Below are 24,273 nucleotides of genomic sequence, written 5' to 3'. Positions count from 1 at the left end.
AGAGATTTTAGGTTGTGGAGATGAGAGTATTAGTGCTGGGGAACTGAGTATTTTGGTCCTGAGTCAGGTAGATGGTAACTTACTGTGCCCATCATGTGACTCAGCCTTTCTCTCTCAGACATTATTCCACTACAACATTGTGTGTTTTTCATCTTCCTCACATGAACTGTCCATGTGGCATGAGTGGGAATTCTAATGTATGAAATTAGGGTTACTATTTCAATGCCACGTCCTTTATGAATTGGGGTGACTGCAGTTTTGTTTATGTGAATTAACTAAAATAGGCGGAATGGCTTTCCTCATCTGTTTTTATCTCTTGACATGGGTTAGAATTGGTTAATTTTATGTTGGATTCTTAAAGCTGACAGCAAGGGGAAACGTTCCCCTCTCAGTCTGACAGCTGCACGAGTGAACAGCTGCACGAGTTCAAAAGGAATGCCGAGCCAGATTCGGAACAGCAATTCATATTCTACCATTTCTCCATTTTGCACAGGTGACCAAACAAAAAAAGACAGCAGGAGTTTCCTTTGACTGTGTGTTAATTCTGCACCACCTCTCATTATTCATCTTTCTGTTGACAAGACTGCTTTGCAGATTTTGCAAAATTCTATTTTTCCTGGTACTGAAATCTTTCATTCAAGCTGAAGTTTAGAATCCCCAGTGCTTGGTAGAAAGCCAGAGTGCTCAGAGTTTCATTTTCCTTTTTGCTGTACAGGACTGAGGTCAAAATAATTCAATTTGAGAGAAAATTGTTCGCATGCATGTGTGAAAAATGGTAGATTGGGACCTAAGCTGCTCAAAACCTTTAGACGGCAACTAGTTAACTCTTTGGCTCATGTAACAAATGCGATTACCCTGTTCATTGTCACTCAGCTTGGGTTCCACCAGGGCCACTCAGCTGCCGACCTCATTACAGCCTTGGTTCAAACATGGACAAAAGAGCTGAACTCCAGAGATGAGGTGAGAGTGACTGCCCTTGACATCAAGGCAGCATTTGATCGAAGATGGCATCAAGGAGCCCTAGCAAAACTGGAGTCAATAGGAATAGGGGGAAAACTGTCCATTGGTTGGAGTGTTACCTAGCACAAAGGAAGATGGTTGTGGTTGTTGGAGGTCAGTCATCTCAGTCCGAGGATACCACTGCAGGAGTGTCCTAGACCCAACCAATTTCAGCTGCTTCATCAATGACCCTCCTTCCAGCATAAGGTCAGATATGGGATGTTTGTTGATGATTGCACCATTCGCAAATCTTCAGACGCTGAAGCAGTGCCAATGCAGCAAGACCTAGACAATATCCAAGTGCCAAGTAACATTTGCGCGACACAAGTGCCAGGCAATGACTACCTCTAATAAGAGAGAATCAAACCATCACCCCATGTCATTCAATGGCATTACCATCACTGAATTCCCGCACTATCAACATCCTGGGGGTTACCATTTACTGGATACTGAACTGGACTAGCCACATAAATACTGTGCCTCAAGAACCGGTCAGAGGCTAGGAATCCTGCGGCGAGTAACTCGCCTCACGCCCCAACTCACCTCACTCCGTCCCCCAACTACAAGGCACAATTGTGGAGCGGATCTTCGATAGATGAGTGCAGCTCCAATAGCATTCAATAAGCTCGATACAATCCAGCCCACTTTGTGGGCCACAGTGGTTAGCACTGCTGCATCACAGCTCCAGGGACCCGGGTTCAATTCCAGCCTCGGGTGACTGTCTGTATGGAGTTTGCACGTTCTCCCCATGCTGCGTGGGTTTCCTCCAGGTGCTCCGGTTTCCTCTCACAGTCCAAAGATGTGCAGGTTAAGTGGATTGGACATGCTACATTGCCCCTTACTGTCCAAAGGTTAGATTGGATTATGGGGATAGGGTGGATGGGTGGGCTTAGGTTGGGTGCTCTTTCAAGGGCCGGTAGATTCGATGGGCTAATTGGCCTTCTGCACTGTAAATTCTATCATTCTATTTAATTGACACCCTTTCCACAAACATTCACTCCCTCCACCACCAACGCACAGTAGCAGTAGTGTGGACCATCTACAAGATGCACTGTAGGAACTCGTCATGGTTCCTTATGCAGTACTTTCCAAACCCATGACCACTGCCATCTAGAAGGACAAGGACAGCAGATGCCTGGGAACACCACCATCTGGAAGTTTCCATCCAAATCACTCAACATCCTGACCTAGAAATATTTTGTCGTCCTTCGCGTGCTGAAACCGTCCCAAAGAGCACTATGGGTGTACCTACACCACATGGAGTGCAGCGGTACAAGAAGGCAGCTCACCACCACCACCTCAAGGCAATTAGGGAAGGGCAATAAATGCTGGCCTAGCCAGCGAAGCCCACATCCCTTAAAAATTAAATAAAAGTAAAATATTATCCTAGGTGTTCCAGTTTAAAACAGCCTTGAAATTACTGGTGTCCCAATTTGGTCTCAATAGGATGTAAAGGTCTGTCTGTCACACTCCTTGTGGATGAAATTCTTATTTAATGAATTGGGTCAATATTTGCAAATCAACTTGTGGCAAAATGCAAACATGTACATTTCCATCCAGTATACAGGATGTTGAGAGTAGTGAGGTCATGAGTAAGGTTTCAAAGTTGCAGGAGTGTACCGGCAGGCAGGAAGGTGGTTTAAAGTGTGTCTTCTTCAATGCCAGGAGCATCCGGAATAAGGTGGGTGAACTTGCCTGGGTGGGTTGGTACCTGGGACTTCAATGTTGTGGCCATTTCGGAGACATGGATAGAGCAGGGACAGGAATGGTTGTTGCAGGTGCTGGGGTTTAGATATTTCAGTAAGCTCAAGGAAGGTGGTAAAAGAGGGGGCGGGGTGGCATTGTTAGTCAAGAACAATGGCAGAAAGGACGTTTGATGAGGACTCGTCTACTGAGGTAGTATGGGCTGAGGTTAGAAACAGGAAAGGAGAGGTCACCCTGTTAGGGGTTTTCTATAGGCCTCTGAAAAGTTCCAGAGCTGTAGAGGAAAGGATTGCAAAGATGATTCTGGATAGGAGCGAAAGCAACAGGGTAGTTGTTATGGGGGACTTTAACTTTCCAAATATTGACTGGAAACGCTATAGTTCGAGTACTTTAGATGGGTCAATTTTTGTCCAATGTGTGCAGGAGGGTTTCCTGACACAGTATGTAGATAGGCCAACGAGAGGCGAGGCCATATTGGATTTGGTACTGGGTAATGAACCAGGACAGGTGTTCGATTTGGAGGTAGGTGAGCACTTTGGTGATAGTGACCACAATTCGATTACGTTTACTTTCGTGATGGAAAGGAATAGGTATATACCATAGGGCAAGAGTTATATCTGGGGGAAAGGCAATTATGATGTGATGAGGCAAAACTTAGGATGCATCGGATGGAGAGGAAAACTGCAGGGGATGGGCACAATGGAAATGTGGAGCTTGTTCAAGGAACAGCTATTGCGTGTCCTTGATAAGTATGTACCTGTCAGGCAGGGAGGAAGTGGTCGAGCAAAGGAACCGTGGTTTACTAAAGCAGTCGAAACACTTGTCAAGAGGAAGAAGGAGGGTTATGTAAAGATGAGACATGAAGGTTCAGTTAGGGTGCTCGAGAGTTACAAGTTAGCTAGGAAGGACCTAAAGAGAGAGCTAAGAAGAGCCAGGAGGGGACATGAGAAGTCTTTGGCAGGTAGGATCAAGGATAACCCTAAAGCTTTCTATAGATATGTCAGGAATAAATGAATGGCTAGGGTAAGAGTAGGGCCAGTCAAGGACAGTAGTGGGAAGTTGTGCTTGGATTCCAAGGAGATAGGAGAGGTGCTAAATGAATATTTTTCGTCAGTATTCACACAGGAAAAAGACAATGTTGTCGAGGAGAATACTGAGATTCAGGCTACTAGACTAGAAGGGCTTGAGGTCCATAAGGAGGAGGTGTTAGCAATTCTGGAAAGTGTGAAAATAGATAAGTCCCCTGGGCCGGATGGGATTTATCCTAGGATTCTCTGGGAAGCTAGGGAGGAGATTGCTGAGCCTTTGGCTTTGATCTTTAAGTCACCTTTGTCTACAGGAATAGTGCCAGAAGACTGGAGGATAGCAAATGTTGTCCCCTTGTTCAAGAAGGGGAGTAGAGACAACCCCGGTAACTATAGACCAGTGAACTTTACTTCTGTTGTGGGCAAAATCTTGGAAAGGTTTATATGAGTTAGGATGTACAATCATCTGGAAAGGAATAATTTGATTAGAGATAGTCAACACGGTTTTGTGAAGGGTAGATCGTGCCTCACAAACCTTATTGAGTTCTTTGAGAAGGTGACCAAACAGGTGGATGAGGGTAAAGCAGTTGATGTGGTGTATATGGATTTCAGTAAAGCGTTTGATAAGGTTCCCCACGGTAGGCTACTGCAGAAAATACGGAGGCATGGGAGTCAGGGTGATTTAGCAGTTTGGATCCGAAATTGGCTAGCTGGAAGAAGACAAAGGGTGGTGGTTGATGGGAAATGTTCAGGCTGGAGTCCAGTTACTAGTGGTATATCACAAGGATCTGTTTTGGGGCCACTGCTGTTTGTCATTTTTATAAATTATTTCATAGAATTTACAGTGCAGAAGGAGGCCATTCGGCCCATCGAGTCTGTAACGGCTCTTTTTTGAAAGAGCACCCTACCTAAGCCCACATCTCCACCCTATCCCCATAACCCAGTAACCCCACCCAACACTGAGGGCAATTTTGAACACTGGGCAATTTAGCATCGCCAATCCACCTAACCTGCACATCTTTGGACTGTGGGAGGAAACCGGAGCACCCGGAGGAAACCCACTTAACACGGGGAGAACGTGCAGACTCCTCACAGACAGTGAACCAAGCCAGGAATCGAACCTGGGACCCTGGAGCTGTGAAGCAATTGTGCTAACCACCATGCTACTGTGCTGCCCCAAATGACCTGGGGGAGGGCGTAGAAGGATGGGTGAGTAAATTTGCAGATGATACTAAAGTCGGTGGCGTTGTGGATAGTGAGGAAGGATGTTACAAGTTACAGAGGGACATAGATAAGCTGCAGCGCTGGGCTGAGAGGTGGCAAATGGAGTTTAATGCAGAAAAGTGTGAGGTGATTCATTTTGGAAGGAATAACAGGAAGACCGAGTACTGGGCTAACGGTAAGATTCTTGGCAGTGTGGATGAGCAGAGAGATCTCGGTGTCCATGTACATAGATTCCTGAAAGTTGCCACCCAGGTTGAGAGGGTTGTTAAGAAGGCGTTCGGTGTGTTAGCTTTTATTGGTAGCGGGATTGAGTTTCGGAGCCATGAGGTCATGTTGCAGCTCTACAAAACTCTGGTGCGGCCGCATTTGGAGTATTGCGTGCAATTCTGGTCGCCGCATTATAGGAAGGATGTGGAAGCATTGGAAAGAGTGCAGAGGAGATTCACCAGAATGTTGCCTGGTATGGAGGGAAGATCTTATGAGGAAAGGCTGAGGGACTTGAGGCTGTTTTCGTTAGAGAGAAGAAGGTTAAGAGGTGACTTAATTGAGGCATACAAGATGATCAGAGGATTGGATAGGGTGGACAGTGAGAGCCTTTTTCCTCGATTGGTGATGTCTAGCACGAGGGGACATAGCTTTAAATTGAGGGGATATAGATATAGGACAGATGTCAGAGGTAGGTTCTTTACTCCGAGAGTAGTAAGGGCGTGGAATGCCCTGCCTACAACAGTAGTGGACTCGCCAACACTAAGGGCATTCAAATGATCATTGGATAGACATATGGACGATAAGGGAATAGTGTAGATGGGCTTCAGAGTAGTTTCACAGGTCGGCGCAACATCGAGGGCCGAAGGGCCTGTACTGCGCTGTAATGTTCTATGTTCTATTAATTTATTTGGCCATTAATTATGGAGGTGGTGGGCATTATCTGTTTTCTCTCATTTAATAGAGGAGTTTCAGGCCTTGAGTTCTTCGATTTTGGCGAAATGTGTATTATACTTTCTCTCTTAAAATATAGTGAATTAACTTTAGTTATGGCACACCTACGAGTGAGTGTAAAAGACGAGGATAAAAGGGTCAAGTGACAGTTAGCCACAGCTTTCCATAATGTGATTCACACGCATTTTCAGTTTGCCAGCAGTCAGTCCTTTGCAGATTCCGATTGACCAACCTGTTAACTCTTAGAAGAGTGATGTTTTTGACCACAAGGGATCTTGCTCTGAATTTCATTCCTAACTTCATTTGAAATCGGCTGCTCCCAGACATTTAGTCCTTCCCGTTCTTGAGCAGAAGGAAAAATCAGTGGCTAGATCATTCTATCCTAACCTTTGACATCTACCTTGTGCTTACTACAATGAAGTGGGATCAGTAGCATATGGCTATGGAGAAGTGGTGCAGTGTTGTGGTTCAGACCAGCTGTAGACTATGGAGCTTGGCAAGCAACAGAAATATAAACTTTTTAAGGCGGACATTATTAAAGACACTGGACATGAACTCTTTTTTTACATTCCAGATACTGCATCACAAAAATAGCATAACTAGTTTCATGGACTATCTACTCTGTTTTCTAGCTTTCACCTTGCATATCACATACTGGGCTTCATTACCACTTCTCTAATCCTTGCTGTGCAATGCGCTTGGTATTGACTTTGAAGTCCCACTTCACATTTGCAAAATAATACCATTGTGCCACTAATGTCCATGTGCAGCATCGCTAAGGAGGGAATTTGTTGCTTTGAAGTGGAACAAAGAAACATGTGCTTTTCATTAATTTCAAACCCTGTTGAGCTGAAATGTTGAACTAGCCTCTGAATGAATCGTGATTATTTTCTCTGAATTATTTTCTACTTTGCTTAAGGCAGTCATTTTAAAGTTCCTATTGAAATAAAGCACAAAGTTTAACCTTGAATATTTTGTCTTTATGGCGTATTTGGTTTGTGAAACCCCAAATTGGATTCATTGGTGGACCCCTCTAATATTTGGAACCAGCAAGGTTTGTTCTCTTGCTGTGATTAATTTTGTGGAAAGATTTCCTCCTGTTTCAGTCTAGGTTGTGAATGTGAAAGTTATCAACCTCGAGAGGAGCTTTTATTTTGCGTCAGAGTAGATGCATTTCTGAAACATGTACATTAAGCATGAAATATTCTGTTGTGCTACCATTTTCTGTGGTTTTGAAGTCTGCAGTTGTGCTGCAAGGAAGGGGAACAGAAACATGATTGAGAGGGCTGAAGCGGCTGCTGTGACATTTAATGAGCTTTGCACTCCCTATTTACTTTCCTGCTCTGCTGTAAATGGCACTTGCGCAGTAACACTAAGTTGTTATTTTCTACATCACTGAGAGATGCATCAGACACTCCAGATTTGCTTACTTGAACAATATAAATTTATTGTTCGATGGTACAGCTGCCTTAGTCACTACAACACTTGGTACTCTGCCTCCCACTGGAGCACAAATGGTGCAAAGCAAACTTGACAAAGAAAAGCTTACAGATACTTTACTCTTGTGGATTGGGTGTTCCAAATAGTTGCAATACCCCGTTTTTTAAAATAGTAACTTGCCTTTATATAATGTCTATTAGCATAGAATAGCATTCAAAGGCACAATCAAAAAAGGAAGGCAAACCAAAGAAGGAAACAGTTAGAGATCTGACCACAGAGATGGGTTTTAAGGAGGGTCTTAAATGAGGGAAAGAAGGGGGTAGTGTTTCAGGGATGGACTGCCAGGGAGTGGCTTAGGTTACCAAAGAGCTGCCAGCTTTAGAGCAAAGGGCGATGATGCACCAAAGGCATTAACCATTAAAGCAGTGATTGTTTTGGGGTGAGGTATAGCTGGAGGAGATTAGAGATACTCTGAGGTGAGGCCATGAAATGTGGTGGCAACTTTAGGTCGTTGAGAAACCGTGAAAGAAACAATGGCATTGTGGGAAAAGAAGCCATTAGTAGGAAAATTATGGACTGATTCAGATGGGCAAGGATTGAAGCGGCTGAGGGCAGTTATACTTGGCTGATCAACTGAGGAAGGCATCATGTGGTCAGTTGTGTCAGAGAGGCTAAGGAGGTTATGAGGAGACCATGGTCACAGTCATCAAGTGAGTAATTTGTAACTTTGGTGAAGGCCACTTGGTGCAGTGCACAGCTATTTAAAATTCTTACATGGGGAGCACCTAAGCGGCAAGAGCCTTAATAGAATCACAGGCAGGTCTCATGTCCATGGCACTGTCCATCATAAATTGCCTCTGGCCAGAGCAGGCTGATCCCAGAGGAAATCCTGTCCGTGCAAATGTACCTCTCTCCCTACCTCCGGGGGGGGGGGATTGTCTGCTCATTAAATGCAAAAATTGCATTTGGTCTTCAATTAAATCAGTTTGATGTAATTGAATGGTTACAGACCCTGTAGATGTTTGCTTTTGCAAGTACATAAGGGTAAAATCTACATGGCACCGTTCCCACAGAGATCAATAAACCAAATCTGAGGCATTCCCAATTAATTAATCGCAAATTGGGAGTATCAAGGATCTGGTAATATGATGATCAGATGCGCGCATACTCTGGGGTTCCCTACTGGGAGGGCACCCTTTAAAATGTATTTTGTGACCTCGGAACATAAGAACTGCTGGTTATGAAAGGACTATGGTCCATCTAGTTCACCTACCATCTTGTTGGTTGCATCCTTTGTCACATCCTCAAAGAAAGCCAGTAAAATAAAATGGCCAAGCCTTCCCCTTCATAAACCCATTTTGGCTATTTTTTCTGGCTTTATTTCTATTCCAAGGCCTCGCAAGAACTCAAGAAATATGAGCGGGAGTAAACCACACTGTCTATTGAGCCTGCCATTCAATATGGACTTGGCTGATCCTGGGCTGGAGTAGAGAATTCCAGTGCTTTACCACCCTTTGAGTGAAGTAATTTCTACTCAACTCAGTCCTAAATGATCGGCTCCTTATCCCGAGTCTGCTCCCTAGTGTTTTAGATTCCCTGACCAGCAAAAACAATCTCTCAGCATCCACCCTATCGAGTCCCTTCAGAATTTTGATTTCAATGAGATCACCTCTAATTCTTTTCAACTGCAGAGAACATAAGCCCAATTTACTCAGCTTCTCATCATAGGACAACCTCTTCTCGGGTACCAATTTAGTAACCTTCACTGTACTGTCTCCAGTGCAAGTATGTCATTTCTTCACTGGAGACCAAAACAGCACACATTGCTCCAGATGCAATCTCACCAAAACCCTGCACAACTGCAGCAAAACCTCTTTATTTTTGTAGTTCAATCACCTTGCAATAAAGGCCAACATGTCATTTGCTTTCCTAACTGTTTGCTGCACCTAAATGTTAACTTTCTGCATTCCTTATACAAGCATACCCAAGTCTCTGAACACCAGCACATACAAGTTTCTGACCAAAGTGAATAACCAAATGTTTGTTGCACTCTCCCCTAACCTGTCCAAATCTATTTGCAGCCTCCCTGTCCTCCCCACAGCTTACTTTTCCACTTAGCTTGGCATCATCAACAAACTTGGGTACATTACTCTCTGCCTCTTCATCTAAGTCATCAACATAGATTGTAAATAACTGAGGCTCCAGCACTGATCTTTGCGGCACTCCACTATTCACAGTCTGCAGCTTGGAAAAAGCCCCATTTATGCCCACTCTCTGTTCTCCATTCATTAATCAATCCTCTATCCATGCTAATATATTGCCCCCAACTCATGAACCTCTATTTTGCCTATTAACTTTTTGTGCTGTACCTTATCGAATGCCTTTTGGGAATCCAGGTATACTACATCATCTAGTTCCCCTTTATCTACACTACTAGTTACATCCTCAAAAAAAAGTAATAAATTTGTCAAACAGGATTTGCCTTCGGCAAAAACATGTTGATTTAAAGGGATATCAAGTATGACAAATTTATGATCTTGTTTTTAATAACTTTACCCACATACAAACATTCTCTGGGTTGTCGTTTTTTGGGTTGCTCACACTGTCTGCTAGTTTTTTAATAATAGGAGAAACATCTGCCTTTCTCAAGTAATCAGTGATTTTTGGAAGAGTTGTGTCAGAGCTCTTACAATTTCCTCTCTCAGCTCCTGGAACATCCTTGACTGCTTTTTGTGTTGCTCGTGAGGTTTGATTATCTTAGATTAGCACAGCTGCTCGGCAACAGTGCTTGGTAGAAATGTGAATAATGTCTCGTCTCTGTAGCATCCTGTTGTTTCCTTTCCAAATCAACCAAGTTGCCTTTCTCCTGGGTTAGAAAGAAGCAATTTTAATTTGTTCTTTTGCACACTCTGAAAGAATTAACATTGTTCACATCAGCAGGAGTTTTGTTGTTCGGGTTCCAGAACTGAATAATGTGTCGGAGTTTTGCTAAGTTTGGGAACTGGGGATAAATTCCACTTGATTGTATATTTGCTTCAAGGCGTTGAATATGTGGATATGGAAATATTATGTACCATCTGCGGCAGGAAGGTGCCTGATGGACTGGTAAACTTTTTTTCATTTCACATTTTATTACATAATTATTTTTTAGTCTTTTGTGATCATCAATATCATTTAAAATGAATGCATCCAATTTGTTTTATTCATTTACCTAATGTGTAGTATAAGCTTGTGTATCAAAGAACATGGGGTATGAGTCAGTGTTTATGTCACTCATTGCATTGTTTTCAATGCTTTGGGACATCTGGTTAGCCAACTGGATATAATATATAAATGTTGTTTTATTACTCTCTAATGCACGTCTAGGTTTCCTTGGTTCTGCTTCATGTTTCCCTATGGGCCTAATGAATGATTTGTGTGGAGCCAAAAGTGGAACAATGTCCCACCTGCCACCTTTGATGAATGGAAACACTGAATTCAAAATTAATTTCCGCGATAGGCTTTGCAAATATCAGAAAATAAAACTCAAAATGCTGGGTATGCATAGTTGCTTCATTAGTATCTATAGAAGGAAAATCGTGGACCTTTTGTCAGAGTGATTTTCCGTTTCCTCTGTTTTTCATTCCTGGCAAAAAGCATGCTACTAAATTAAACCAGCTGCGGATATAAAAGGTATAAAAACTAGGTCTTTTAGATAGCTTTTTATTTATTGTGATTTTCTTTTGAAATGCTTCTTCGAAATTGAAATGCTTCAGAGAGAAAATGACTGAATGTTGTTTCCAGGAAACCCTTCATTATGGGGAATGTCACATACTTCGTGGAACCTGCCTTTCATCATTAAATTGATTGGTAAACTTAAAGCATCTCCTCGACTGATGGTGTAAAAAATTTGTTCTTGAGCGTGTTCAGCTTATTTTGGAGAAATGTAATCTATAACTTCAAATCCTTTTGTGTTCACGTGTAACTTCCTCTTGCCGTATAATCCTCTAAGAACTGTATTCCTATTTATCTGGTGTATACATTCCCCACTTTTATCCCACCATTGATGCAGAGCTTTCTGCCATCTAGACCATAAGCTCTGGAATTCCCTCTCCATCCCTCTTTCTTCCTTTCAGACAGGATTCCCAAACGTTTCCAGCTGTGGAACCCTTCGGAAACCCCTGAGAAACATTCCTATTGTGTTTATTTGTGTCTTATTTTCTCTCTGGCCACAGGGAAGGTGCCAGAGGACTAGCTGATGTGGTTCCACAATTTAGAAGGGTTGTAGAGATGAACTAGAAAACTACAGACCATTGAGTCTCATGTCAATGGTAGGGAAACTATTGGAGAAGATTCTGAAGGAGAGAATCTATCTTCACTTGGAGAGGCAAGGTTTGATCAGGGATAGTCAGCATGGCACTTTCAGAGGGAAGTCATGCCTAACAAATGTGATAATATTTTTTGAAGAGATGACCAGGTGTATAGATGAGGGTAGTGCAGTAGATGTAGTTTATGGATTTCAGCAAAGCTTTTGACAAGGTCCCACATGGGTGACTGAAAAAGAAGGCAAATGCACATGGGATACAGGGTAATTTGATAAGGTGGATGCAAAATTGGCTTAGTTGCAGGAGGGTGATGATAGACAGCTGCACTAGTGACTGGAAGCCAGTATCCAGTGGCGTACCACAGGGATCTGTGCTGGGTCCCCTATTATTCATCATTTGTATAAACTGCATAGATGACTATGTGGGGGTACGATCAGTAAGTTTGCGGAAGACACAAAGATTGATGGGGTGGTTATCAGTGAGGTTAAGTGTCTTGAGTTACAGGAAGATATCGACGGGATGGTAAAGTGGGCAAATAAATGGCAGATGGAATTTAACCCTGAGAAGTGTGAGGTCCACTTTGGAAGGAGAAATTTGACAAGGAAGTATTCAGTGAATGGCATGACACTGGGAAGTTCCAGGGTTCAAAAGGACCTTGGCGTGTTTGTCCATTGATCTCTGAAGGCAGGAGGCAGGTTAAAGGGTGGTGCAAAAGGTATATGGGACACTTGCCGTTATCAATGGAGGCATGAGTACTGTGTGCAATTCTGGTTGCCACATTATAGGATGGATGTGATTACGCTGGAGTGGGTGCAGAGGATGTTGCCTGGGATGGAACATTTAAGTTATGAAGAGAGATGGGATAGGCTTGGGTTGTTTTTGTTGGAGCAGAGAGGACTGAGGAGCATCCTGATCGAGGTGTACAAGATTATGAGGGGCATGGATAGGGTGGATATGGAGCAGATGTTCCCTTTAGTTGAATAGTCAGTCATGAGGGGACACAAGGCCAGGGCAGGAGGTTAAGGGGGGATTTGAGGAACAATGTTTTTTCCTAGAGGGTGGTGAGGGTCTGGAATGCACTGCCTGGGAGGGTGGTAGAGGCGGGTTGCCTCACGTCCTTTAAACAGTACCTGGATGAGCACTTGGCACATCGTAACATTCAAGGCTATGGGCCAAGTGCTGGCATATGGGATTAGGTAGGCAGGTCAGGTCAGGTGTTTTTCATGTGTCGGTGCAGGCTCGATGTGCTGACAGACCTCTTCTGCACTGTATTTTCTGTGAAGAGCCAAAGAACAAAAAATTGATTGTTTTCATGCAATAGGTACAAACATTTCTTTTTCTTGTTTGTATGTGTTTACTATAATTTAAAAGTTCTCATTAAAAATCGTACTTGGGTCTTACCCTTTTGACATTTTTAATGATGTGGAGATGCCGGCGTTGGACAGGGGTGAGCACAGTAAGAAGTCTTACAACACCAGGTTAAAGTCCAACAGGTTTGTTTCGATGTCACTAGCTTTCGGAGCGCTGCTCCTTCCTCAGGTGAATGAAGAGGTCTGTTCCAGAAACACACATATAGACAAATTCAAAGATGCCAGACAATGCTTGGAATGCGAGCATTAGCAGGTGATTAAATCTTTACAGATTTATCTGTACAGGATCCCCGACAACGCAGAATCGCCGAGCAGAAACTTATAGCCAAGTTCCGCACACATGAGTGCGGCCTCAACCGGGACCTGGGATTCATGTCACATTACATTCATCCCCCACCATCTGGCCTGCGAAATCCTACCAACTGTCCTGGCTTGAGACAATTCACACCTCTTTAACCTGGGGTTACCCCATCTCTGGATCTGTAAAGATTTAATCACCTGCTAATGCTCACATTCCAAGCATTGTCTGGCATCTTTGAATTTGTCTATATATGTGTTTCTGGAACATACCTCTTCATTCACCTGAGGAAGGAGCAGCGCTCCGAAAGCTAGTGACATCGAAACAAACCTGTTGGACTTTAACCTGGTGTTGTAAGACTTCGTACTGGACATTTTTAATGGGAGGAGTGCTGCTGGAATGCCAGTTTCACACGCACACGTGCACACGCAAGCACGCACTCAGCCGTTATCCCATGCACCCGTCCCCCCTCCCGCGCACCCGTCCCCCCTCCCTCGCACCCGTCCTCTCTCCCGCGCACCCGTCCCCTCTCCCGCGCACCCTCTCCCTCGCACCCGTCCCCTCTCCCTCGCACCCGTCCCCTCTCCCTCGCACCCGTCCCCCCTCCCTCGCACCCGTCCCCTCTCCCTCGCACCCGTCCCCTCTCCCTCGCACCCGCCCCCTCTCCCGCGCACCCGTCCCCCCCTCCCGCGCACCCGTCCCCTCTCCCTCGCACCCGTCCCCCCTCCCGCGCACCCGTCCCCTCTCCCTCGCACCCGTCCCCTCTCCCTCGCACCCGTCCCCTCTCCCTCGCACCCGCCCCCTCTCCCGCGCACCCGTCCCCCCTCCCGCGCACCCGTCCCCTCTCCCTCGCACCCGTCCCCCCACCCGTGCACCCGTCCCCTCACCCGCGCACCCGTCCCCTCTCCCTCGCACCCGTCCCCTCTCCCGCGCACCCGTCCCCTCTCCCGCGCACCCGTCCCCTCTCCCTCGCACCCGTCCCCCCTCCCTCGCACCCGTCCCCTCTCCCTCGCACCCGTCCCCTCTCCCTCGCACCCGTCCCCTCTCCCTCGCACCCGTCCCCCCTCCCTCGCACCCGTCCCCCCTCCCGCGCACCCGTCCCCCCTCCCGCGCACCCGTCCCCCCTCCCGCGCACCCGTCCCCCCTCCCGCGCACCCGTCCCCCCTCCCGCGCACCCGTCCCCCCTCCCGCGCACCCGTCCCCCCTCCCGCGCACCCGTCCCCCCTCCCGCGCACCCGTCCCCCCTCCCGCGCACCGGTCCCCCCTCCCGCGCACCCGTCCCCTCTCCCGCGCACCCGTCCCCTCTCCCTCGCACCCGTCCCCTCTCCCTCGCACCCGTCCCCCCTCCCTCGCACCCGTCCCCCCTCCCTCGCACCCGTCCCCCCTCCCGCGCACCCGTCCCCCCTCCCGCGCACCCGTCCCCTCTCCCGCGCACCCGTCCCCCCTCCCGCGCACCCGTCCCCCCTCCCGCGCACCCGTCCCCCCTCCCGCGCACCCGTCCCCCCTCCCGCGCACCCGTCCCCCCTCCCGCGCACCCGTCCCCCCTCCCGCGCACCCGTCCCCCCTCCCGCGCACCCGTCCCCCCTCCCGCGCACCCGTCCCCCCTCCCGCGCACCCGTCCCCCCTCCCGCGCACCCGTCCCCCCTCCCGCGCACCCGTCCCCCCTCCCGCGCACCCGTCCCCCCTCCCGCGCACCCGTCCCCCCTCCCGCGCACCCGTCCCCCCTCCCGCGCACCCGTCCCCCCTCCCGCGCACCCGTCCCCACTCCCGCGCACCCGTCCCCCCTCCCGCGCACCCGTCCCCCCTCCCGCGCACCCGTCCCCCCTCCCGCGCACCCGTCCCCCCTCCCGCGCACCCGTCCCCCCTCCCGCGCACCGGTCCCCTCTCCCGCGCACCCGTCCCCTCTCCCTCGCACCCGTCCCCCCTCCCTCGCACCCGTCCCCCCTCCCTCGCACCCGTCCCCCCTCCCTCGCACCCGTCCCCCCTCCCGCGCACCCGTCCCCCCTCCCGCGCACCCGTCCCCTCTCCCGCGCACCCGTCCCCTCTCCCTCGCACCCGTCTCCCCTCCCGCGCACCCGTCCCCTCTCCCGCGCACCCGTCCCCTCTCCCTCGCACCCGTCTCCCCTCCCTCGCACCCGTCTCCCCTCCCGCGCACCCGTCCCCTCTCCCTCGCACCCGTCCCCCCTCCCGCGCACCCGTCCCCCCTCCCGCGCACCCGTCCCCTCTCCCGCGCACCCGTCCCCTCTCCCGCGCACCCGTCCCCTCTCCCGCGCACCCGTCCCCTCTCCCGCGCACCCGTCCCCTCTCCCGCGCACCCGTCCCCTCTCCCGCGCACCCGTCCCCCTCTCCCGCGCACCCGTCCCCTCTCCCGCGCACCCGTCCCCTCTCCCGCGCACCCGTCCCCTCTCCCGCGCACCCGTCCCCTCTCCCGCGCACCCGTCCCCTCTCCCGCGCACCCGTCCCCTCTCCCGCGCACCCGTCCCCCCTCCCGCGCACCCGTCCCCTCTCCCGCGCACCCGTCCCCTCTCCCGCGCACCCGTCCCCTCTCCCGCGCACCCGTCCCCTCTCCCGCGCACCCGTCCCCTCTCCCGCGCACCCGTCCCCTCTCCCGCGCACCCGTCCCCTCTCCCGCGCACCCGTCCCCTCTCCCGCGCACCCACCCGTCCCCTCTCCCGCGCACCCGTCCCCTCTCCCGCGCACCCGTCCCCTCTCCCGCGCACCCGTCCCCTCTCCCGCGCACCCGTCCCCCCTCCCGCGCACCCGTCCCCCCTCCCGCGCACCAGCTGTCCCCTCTCTCTCCCGCGCACCCGCTGTCCCCTCTCTCTCCCGCGCACTCGCTGTCCCCTCTCTCTCCCGCGCACTTCGCTGTCCCCTCTCTCTCCCGCGCACTCGCTGTCCCCCTCTCTCTCCCGCGCACTCGCTGTCCCCTCTCCCGCGCACTCGCTGTCCCCTCTCTCTCCCGCGCACTCGCTGTCCCCTCTCTCTCCCGCGCACTTCGCTGTCCCCTCTCTCTCCCGCGCACTCGCTGTCCCCTCTCCCGCGCACCTCGCTGTCCCCTCTCTCTCCCGCGCACTCGCTGTCCCCTCTCTCTCCCGCGCACTCGCTGTCCCCTCTCTCTCCCGCGCACCTCGCTGTCCCCTCTCTCTCCCGCGCACTCGCTGTCCCCTCTCTCTCCCGCGCACTCGCTGTCCCCTCTCTCTCCCGCGCACTCGCTGTCCCCTCTCTCTCCCGCGCACTCGCTGTCCCCTCTCTCTCCCGCGCACTTCGCTGTCCCCTCTCTCTCCCGCGCACTCGCTGTCCCCTCTCTCTCCCGCGCACTTCGCTGTCCCCTCTCTCTCCCGCGCACTCGCTGTCCCCTCTCTCTCCCGCGCACTCGCTGTCCCCTCTCTCTCCCGCGCACTCGCTGTCCCCTCTCTCTCCCGCGCACTCGCTGTCCCCTCTCTCTCCCGCGCACTTCGCTGTCCCCTCTCCCGCGCACTCGCTGTCCCCTCTCTCTCCCGCGCACTCGCTGTCCCCTCTCTCTCCCGCGCACTCGCTGTCCCCTCTCTCTCCCGCGCACTCGCTGTCCCCTCTCTCTCCCGCGCACATCGCTGTCCCCTCTCTCTCCCGCGCACTCGCTGTCCCCTCTCTCTCCCGCGCACTCGCTGTCCCCTCTCTCTCCCGCGCACTCGCTGTCCCCTCTCTCTCCCGCGCACTCGCTGTCCCCTCTCTCTCCCGCGCACTCGCTGTCCCCTCTCTCTCCCGCGCACTCGCTGTCCCCTCTCTCTCCCGCGCACTCGCTGTCCCCTCTCTCTCCCGCGCACTCGCTGTCCCCTCTCTCTCCCGCGCACTCGCTGTCCCCCTCTCTCTCCCGCGCACTCGCTGTCCCCTCTCTCTCCCGCGCACTCGCTGTCCCCTCTCTCTCCCGCGCACTCGCTGTCCCCTCTCTCTCCCGCGCACTCGCTGTCCCCTCTCTCTCCCGCGCACTCGCTGTCCCCTCTCTCTCCCGCGCACTCGCTGTCCCCTCTCTCTCCCGCGCACTTCGCTGTCCCCTCTCTCTCCCGCGCACTCGCTGTCCCCTCTCTCTCCCGCGCACTCGCTGTCCCCCCTCTCTCCCGCGCACTCGCTGTCCCCCCTCTCTCCCGCGCACTCGCTGTCCCCCCTCTCTCCCGCGCACTCGCTGTCCCCCCTCTCTCCCGCGCACTCGCTGTCCCCTCTCTCTCCCGCGCACTCGCTGTCCCCTCTCTCTCCCGCGCACTCGCTGTCCCCTCTCTCTCCCGCGCACTCGCTGTCCCCTCTCTCTCCCGCGCACCCGCTGTCCCCTCTCTCTCCCGGGCACCCGCTGTCCCCTCTCTCTCCCGCGCACCCGCTGTCCCCTCTCTCTCCCGCGCACCCCGCTGTCCCCCCTCTCTCCCGCGCACCCGCTGTCCCCTCTCTCTCCCGCGCACCTCGCTGTCCCCTCTCTCTCCCGCGCACTCGCTGTCCCCTCTCTCTCCCGCGCACTCGCTGTCCCCTCTCTCTCCCGCGCACTCGCTGTCCCCTCTCTCTCCCGCGCACTCGCTGTCCCCTCTCTCTCCCGCGCACTTCGCTGTCCCCTCTCTCTCCCGCGCACTCGCTGTCCCCTCTCTCTCCCGCGCACTCGCTGTCCCCTCTCTTGGACATCTACATACACGCATACACACTCATTCACTCGCTCTCACTCATCCCTCTCACACATACACACAAACTGATCCCTCTCTCTCTCACACCCTCATCCCCCTCACACACTCATCCCCCTCTCAGACACACTCATCCATCCCTCTCACACATGCATGCGCACTCATCCCCCTCACAAACTCACACGCACCTATCCCTCTGTCACACGCTCACTCATCCCTCTCGTGCACACACTCATCCCCCTCACACACTCTCATCCCACGCTCACACTCATCCCTCTCGTGCACACTCGTCCTCTCTCACGCGTGCGCGCACATTCCCGCTCTTCTCTCCTCCCCCCCCCCCCCAAGCCCTTGCGGGTCCCACACTCTCCCAACCCCTTATGGACCTTGCTCACACTGATCAACACCATTATGCTATTTCCAACTCATCCAGCCAGAGGCTGGCTTCCCCAGAAACAGCAAAAAACTAAACTGGTATCGATCTGCCTGGCCTGGTGTGGAACAAATCCAGTTTGGGAGCCTCTGCTCTAAGACATTTCCTGAACCCATCTGTTTTACCTTTAGGCTTTTGATCACCTCTCACCAATGCCTCCTTCTTTGGCTCAGTGTCTTTTTTTGATAGACTGTGCTCCTGTGACGCACCTCTAAGCATTTTACTACATTAAAGGACGTAAACAGCAGTTACCTGTGCTAAAATAAGAAAAATAGTATTTATAGAAGCACTTAATCTCGAGTACCACTGGCATATACTACTGAGGAAGCACTGGACTATTGAAGGCATCATGTTAGATGTGATGTTAAACAGACACCTGGTCTGTCTGTGTATAGCATGGGTTTCATCTTCCCATTTCTCTGGCAGTCTTGTATACCTTACTATCGCTTTGCAATTCCGTTCTAGCACTTGCCAACCTTTGTTCTTTGATACTTTACATAGGTAGAGTAGAAGGCTGTTCTTCTTGTCAGTTAGATCATGGCAGCTATTTATTCTGGGTTCTTTTTGCTTGGCCCTTTTCTCTGTTGATCTCTTCACTTTTCAGGCCTTCCTCTGCTGTGTTTTCTTCCTATCTGCAGTTAGCTGTCTTCTCTGGCTCAACCCATTCTAATAATAATAATCGCTTATTATCACAAGTAAGCTTTAATGAAGTTACTGTGAAAAGCCCCTCGTCGCCAGATTCTGCCGCCTGTTCGGGGTGGCCAGTACGGGAATTGAACCCACGCTGCTGGCCTTGTTCTGCATTACAAGCCAGCTGTTTAGCCCACTGTGCTAAACCAGCCCTTATTACTGCTGCACACTACTTATTTCCAGATATTCACAATTTTCCATCTTCAGTTTGTTTCCCTCAAATCGTTCTAATTGTTTGCTTGAAAATAAATATTTTGGGTGTGAATCTTATTTTGGAATTCATCGGGAGAACTTGTTGAGTTCAGATGGGGAACAGTTCCCTGTACAGCTGAATACATTCCACCCTAAGGATACCATATGGTGTCTTCTAAGCAGCTACAGGAAGATTTGATATGTTTGCTATCAAGGTGCTGATGTTCACACATTCGAGTAAGCAGTGGCAGTAGGTAATACCAGGCTGATGGATAGCAGCATCCGAAATACAGCCTGGGTTTAATCTCTGCCTCAGGAAGGCTGATTAAAGATCCCATAAAACTGTTAACCTTTCTTTCCCTTTCTGTGGCTGGCTGATCTCTTATTCCAGTCATTTTCTATTTTGTTTCTTTTTCTTTTTTTTAATCTAAGGCCTTATTTTTAGAGAAAAAGAAATGATAGGAACATATGAAGTTAAAACCAATGGAACAGTTTGTGGTCGGATGTTTCACTGGTTTTCAGTGAGGCAATTTGCTTGCCTGACCCAATTTCCCCAATACAATCAATTTTGTTTCTTCCACAGGATGTGGGGAGTCGCTGGCTAGGCCAGCTTTTATTGCCCATCTCTAATTGCGCATGAGGAGGTGGTGGTGAGCCGCCTTCTTGAACAATAACAGTCCGTGTGGTGTAGGTACATTCACCGTCTAGTTAGGCAGGGGGTTTTCCAGGATTTTGACCCCCATGACCATGCAGGAATGGCAATGTAGTTCCAAGTCAGGATGGTGTGTTGGGCTTGGAGGGGAGCCTGCAGGTATTGGTGTTCCCATGCATCTGTTGCCCTTTTCCTTCTAGATGTTCAAGATTATGGGTTTGGAGGGTGCTGTCGAAGGAGCCTTGGTGAGTTGCTGCATCTTGTAGATGGTATACGATACCACCACTGTGCGCTGGTGGTGGAAGAGCGAATGCTGAAGGTGGTGGTAATCATATGGATTGTTTTGTCCTGGATGGTGTTGAGCTTCTTCTGTGTTGTTGGAGCTGCACTCATCCAGGCAAGTGGAGAATATTCCATCACACTCCTGACTTATGCCTCGTAGATTGTCGGCAAGCTTTGGGCGTAAGGAGGTGAGTTATTCGACACAGAATTACTAGCCTTTGACCTGCTCTTGTAGCCACAGTATTTAAAGGCTGGCCCAGTTCAGTTTCTGGTCAATGGTATCCCCCAGGATGTTGAAAGTGGGGGATTCAGTAATAGTAATGCCATTGAATGTCAATTGGAAATGGTGCTTCCTGCCATTTGTGTGGAGGGAATGTTACTTGCTGCTTATCAGCCCAAGGCTAAATATTGCCCAGGTATTGTTGCATATGGACACAGATTGCTTCAGTATCTGAAGAGTTGTAAATGGTTCTAAACATGTGCAATCATCAGTGAACATGGCGCAGTGGGTTATCCCAGCTGCCTCATGGCGCCGAGGTCCCAGGTCCGATCCCGGCTCTGAGTCACTGTCTGTGTGGAGTTTGCACATTCTCCTCGTGTCTGCGTGGGTTTCGCCCCCACAACCCAAAGATGTGCAGGCTAGGTAGATTGGCCACGCTAAATTGCCCCTTAATTGGAAAACATTAATTGGGTAAAGTTATATTTTTAAAAAAATGATGGAGGAAATGTCCTGGATGAAGCCGCTGAAAATGGTTGGGTCTCAGACACTACCCTGAGGAATATCTGCAGCAATGTCCTGGCATTGAGAATGGTTAACCTCCAACAACCACAACCATCTTCCTTTGAGCTAGGTATGGTTCCAGATGTGGAGAGTTTTCCCCTTGATTCCCATTGACTTCAGTTTTGCTAAGGCTCCTTGATGACACACTCGGTCAATATTGCCTTGATGTAAAAGCCAGTCACTCTCAACGTTGGAGTTCATGTTTGGACCAAGACTGTAATGAGGTCAGGAGCTGAGTGGAACCCAAACTGAGCATCAGTGAGCAGATTCTTGCGAAGCAAGTACCGACCACTTGATAGAATTGTCGATAACCCCTTCCATCACTTTGGTGAACATTGAGACTAGACTGATAGAGCAGTAATTGGCAGTGTTGAATTTGTCCTGCTTTTCATGGACAGGACATACCTCGGCAATTTATCACATTGCCAGTAGATGCCAATGTTGTAGTTGGACTGGAACAGCTTGGACAAGGGCACAGCTTGCCAGAATGTTGTCAGGGTCCATTGCAGTAGCTAACACACTCTGCTTCCACTGTTTGGCGTGCATGCCACCCTATGCTGTAGCTTCCACCGGGTTGACACCTCGTTTTTAGGTATGCCTGGTGATGCTCCTGGCATGCCCCCTTGCACTTTTCATTAACCAAGGTTACACACGAGCGCAGGAATTGGGAGCAGCAGTTGGCCATTCGACCCTTTGATCCTGCTGCAATAAAATCATGGCTGATCTGATTGTGGCCTCAATTCAGAATCACAGAATTGTTATAACACAGGAGGAGGCCCATCATATATGCACCAGCTCTCCAGATGATCATTATGACTTAGTGCAAATGCCCTCTTGAATGCCTCGATTGCATCTGCCCCCACCACACTTCCAGGCAGTGCATTCCAGACACGCACCACCCACTGCATAAAAAGTTTTTTTTCTCAAATTACGTTTGCTTGTTTTCCTACCCTTGATGAGTTTTGACTCCCGTGTTAGTTAAGAATCTATCGACCTCTGCCTTAAAAATATTAATTGAACCTGTCTCCACCTTTCTCCAGGGAGGAGAGTTACAAAGATTCACGACAATCTTGAGAAAAAAGTTCTTATTCCTAAACTGTGCCCCCCAATTCTAGTCTGTCCCACAAGGGGAAGCATCCTTTCAGCATTCACACTTAACAAATCCCCACAAGATCACCTCATTCTTATAAATCCAATGGATACAGGCTCGGCTTGTCCAACCTTTCCTCGTAGGATAATCTCCCCATCCCAGATATCAGTCACGTGAACCTTCTCTGAATGCTTATAATGTACTTCTATCCTTTCCTACATAAAGTGACCAAGACTGTACACAATGCTCAAGATGAGGTCTCACCAATGCCCTGTACTACTATAGCAAAATATCCCTACTTTTATGGAACCATAGAATTTCTACAGTATAGAAGGAGGCCATTTGGCCCACTGTCTGCACTGACCCTCTGAAAGAGCACCCTACCAAGGCCCACTCTCTCACTCTATCGCCGTGACCCCTAACCTGCACATCTTTGGACACTAAGGGGCCAAAGCATGCCCAATCCACCTAACCACATCTTTGGACTGTTGGAGGAAACCGGAGCACCAGGAGGAAACCCACGCAGACACAGAAAGTGCAAACTCCACGCAGACAGTCACCCAAGGCAGGAATTGAATCCGGGTCCCTGGTGCTGTGAGGCAGTAGTGCTAGCCACCATGCCATCCATTCTTCTTGTAATAATCATTCCTCTTGTAATCACTTGCTGTACCTGCAGTCTATCTTTTCCTGATTCATGTACCAGAACATCCAGGTCCCTCTGTACCTCATCTGCAATCTCTCTCTATTTAAATTAATATGCTGCTTTTTCTATTTTTCCTGCCAAAGTGATAAAGTTCACATTTTCTCACATTATGGGCTGGATATTTCTGCCGCGCCCACCGCAAGATCGCCACGGACGGGACAGGAGGGGGACAATGTAAAGGTCTAGTGACCTCGGGTCGGAATTTCTGGTCTTTGGGTGAGCGCAGCCGAAAAATCCCACCCTATAATTTTTGCCCACCCACTTAACCTTTCCATGTCTAGTTGCAGACTTCATAATGTACTTTCCTACCTACCTTTGTGTCATCAGCAAATGTAGCAGCCATATATTTGGTCCCTTCGTCTAAGTCATTGATATGAATTGTAAATAGTTGGGGTCCCAGATCCCTGTGGCACTGCACTTGTCAAATTTTGGCAAGCTAAAGATTACCCATTTAGGCCTACTTTCTATTTCCTATTAGCTAACCAATCCTCTATACATGCTAATTTGTTGCCCCCTACACTTTGAGCTCTTATTTTGTGTTGTAACCTTTGATGTAATACCTTGTGACATATGTTCTGGAAATCTTAAGTGCAGCACATCCGCAGGTTCCCCTTTATCCATGTTGCTTGTTGCTTCCTCAAAGAACTCAAATAAATTAGTGAAACATGATTTCCCATTGCACAGGGCTAAATCGCTGGCTTTGAAAGCAGACCAAGGCAGGCCAGCAGCACGGTTCAATTCCCGTAACAGCCTCCCCGAACAGGCGCCGGAAATGTGGCGACTAGGGGCTTTTCACAGTAACTTCATTTGAAGCCTACTTGTGACAATAAGCGATTTTCTTTTCTTTTCATTTCATTCACAAAACCACATTGACTCTTAAGTGCCCTGCTAAAACCTCCTTAATAATAGATTCCAGCATTTTCAGTAATACAGATGTTAAGCTAACTGGTCTGTAGTCTCCATCCTTTCTTGAATAGAGTAGTCATATTCACTATTTTCCAATCTGGTAGAACCTTTCCAGAATCTAGGGAATTTTGGAGAATTAAAACCAATGTATCTGGTATTTCAGACACTTCTTTTAAGGCTCCAAGCCCTGGATTTTTAGGATGACGGGGTTTCCTTTCCCTCCATCTGAATACTCGGTAGAGAACATATCCCTGCTGACATTGCCTGCCCTGCAGCCATTTAACGCTCCAAACGGCGTTAATTAGCTGGAAGCGGACTCCTGCCCCTCACTTGGGAGGAAGATCCATCTCAGATTGGCCGGCAGTGCTTGAGAGGGTGGGTGGGTTGTTGGAAACGGCAGAAGGGAGGGAGGTGCTGCAGGGACTGAAACTTCTGGTTGCCGGGGGGGTGGGGGCCTGCTGATAAAGCAAGTGTTTGATGGAGGTGCCCCCTACCCCTCCGCTGCCTTCCTGCCCGAGGCCTGAAAGCGATTAATCTTCAGGCTTCCCTCCTGTCTCTGAGCACCTCCCTCTAGCCTGAAAATTGAGGCTCAGTGGGAAACGGC

At 49.8% G+C, this 24,273-nt stretch overlaps 1 protein-coding gene across 1 annotated transcript in view; it reads left to right on the top strand.

Moving 5' to 3' along the window:
* lysmd2 (LysM, putative peptidoglycan-binding, domain containing 2) overlaps positions 1 to 24,273 on the top strand; it is a 73,772-nt gene that overhangs the window by 41,280 nt on the left and 8,219 nt on the right. The gene's annotated exons all lie outside the window — the stretch shown is intronic.

Source organism: Scyliorhinus torazame, chromosome 12, assembly GCF_047496885.1.
Source record: "Scyliorhinus torazame isolate Kashiwa2021f chromosome 12, sScyTor2.1, whole genome shotgun sequence".
NCBI classification, from domain to species: domain Eukaryota; kingdom Metazoa; phylum Chordata; class Chondrichthyes; order Carcharhiniformes; family Scyliorhinidae; genus Scyliorhinus; species Scyliorhinus torazame.
The sequence above is the reverse complement of the archived record's forward strand: the minus strand, read 5'-3'. Positions and strand labels throughout refer to the sequence as shown.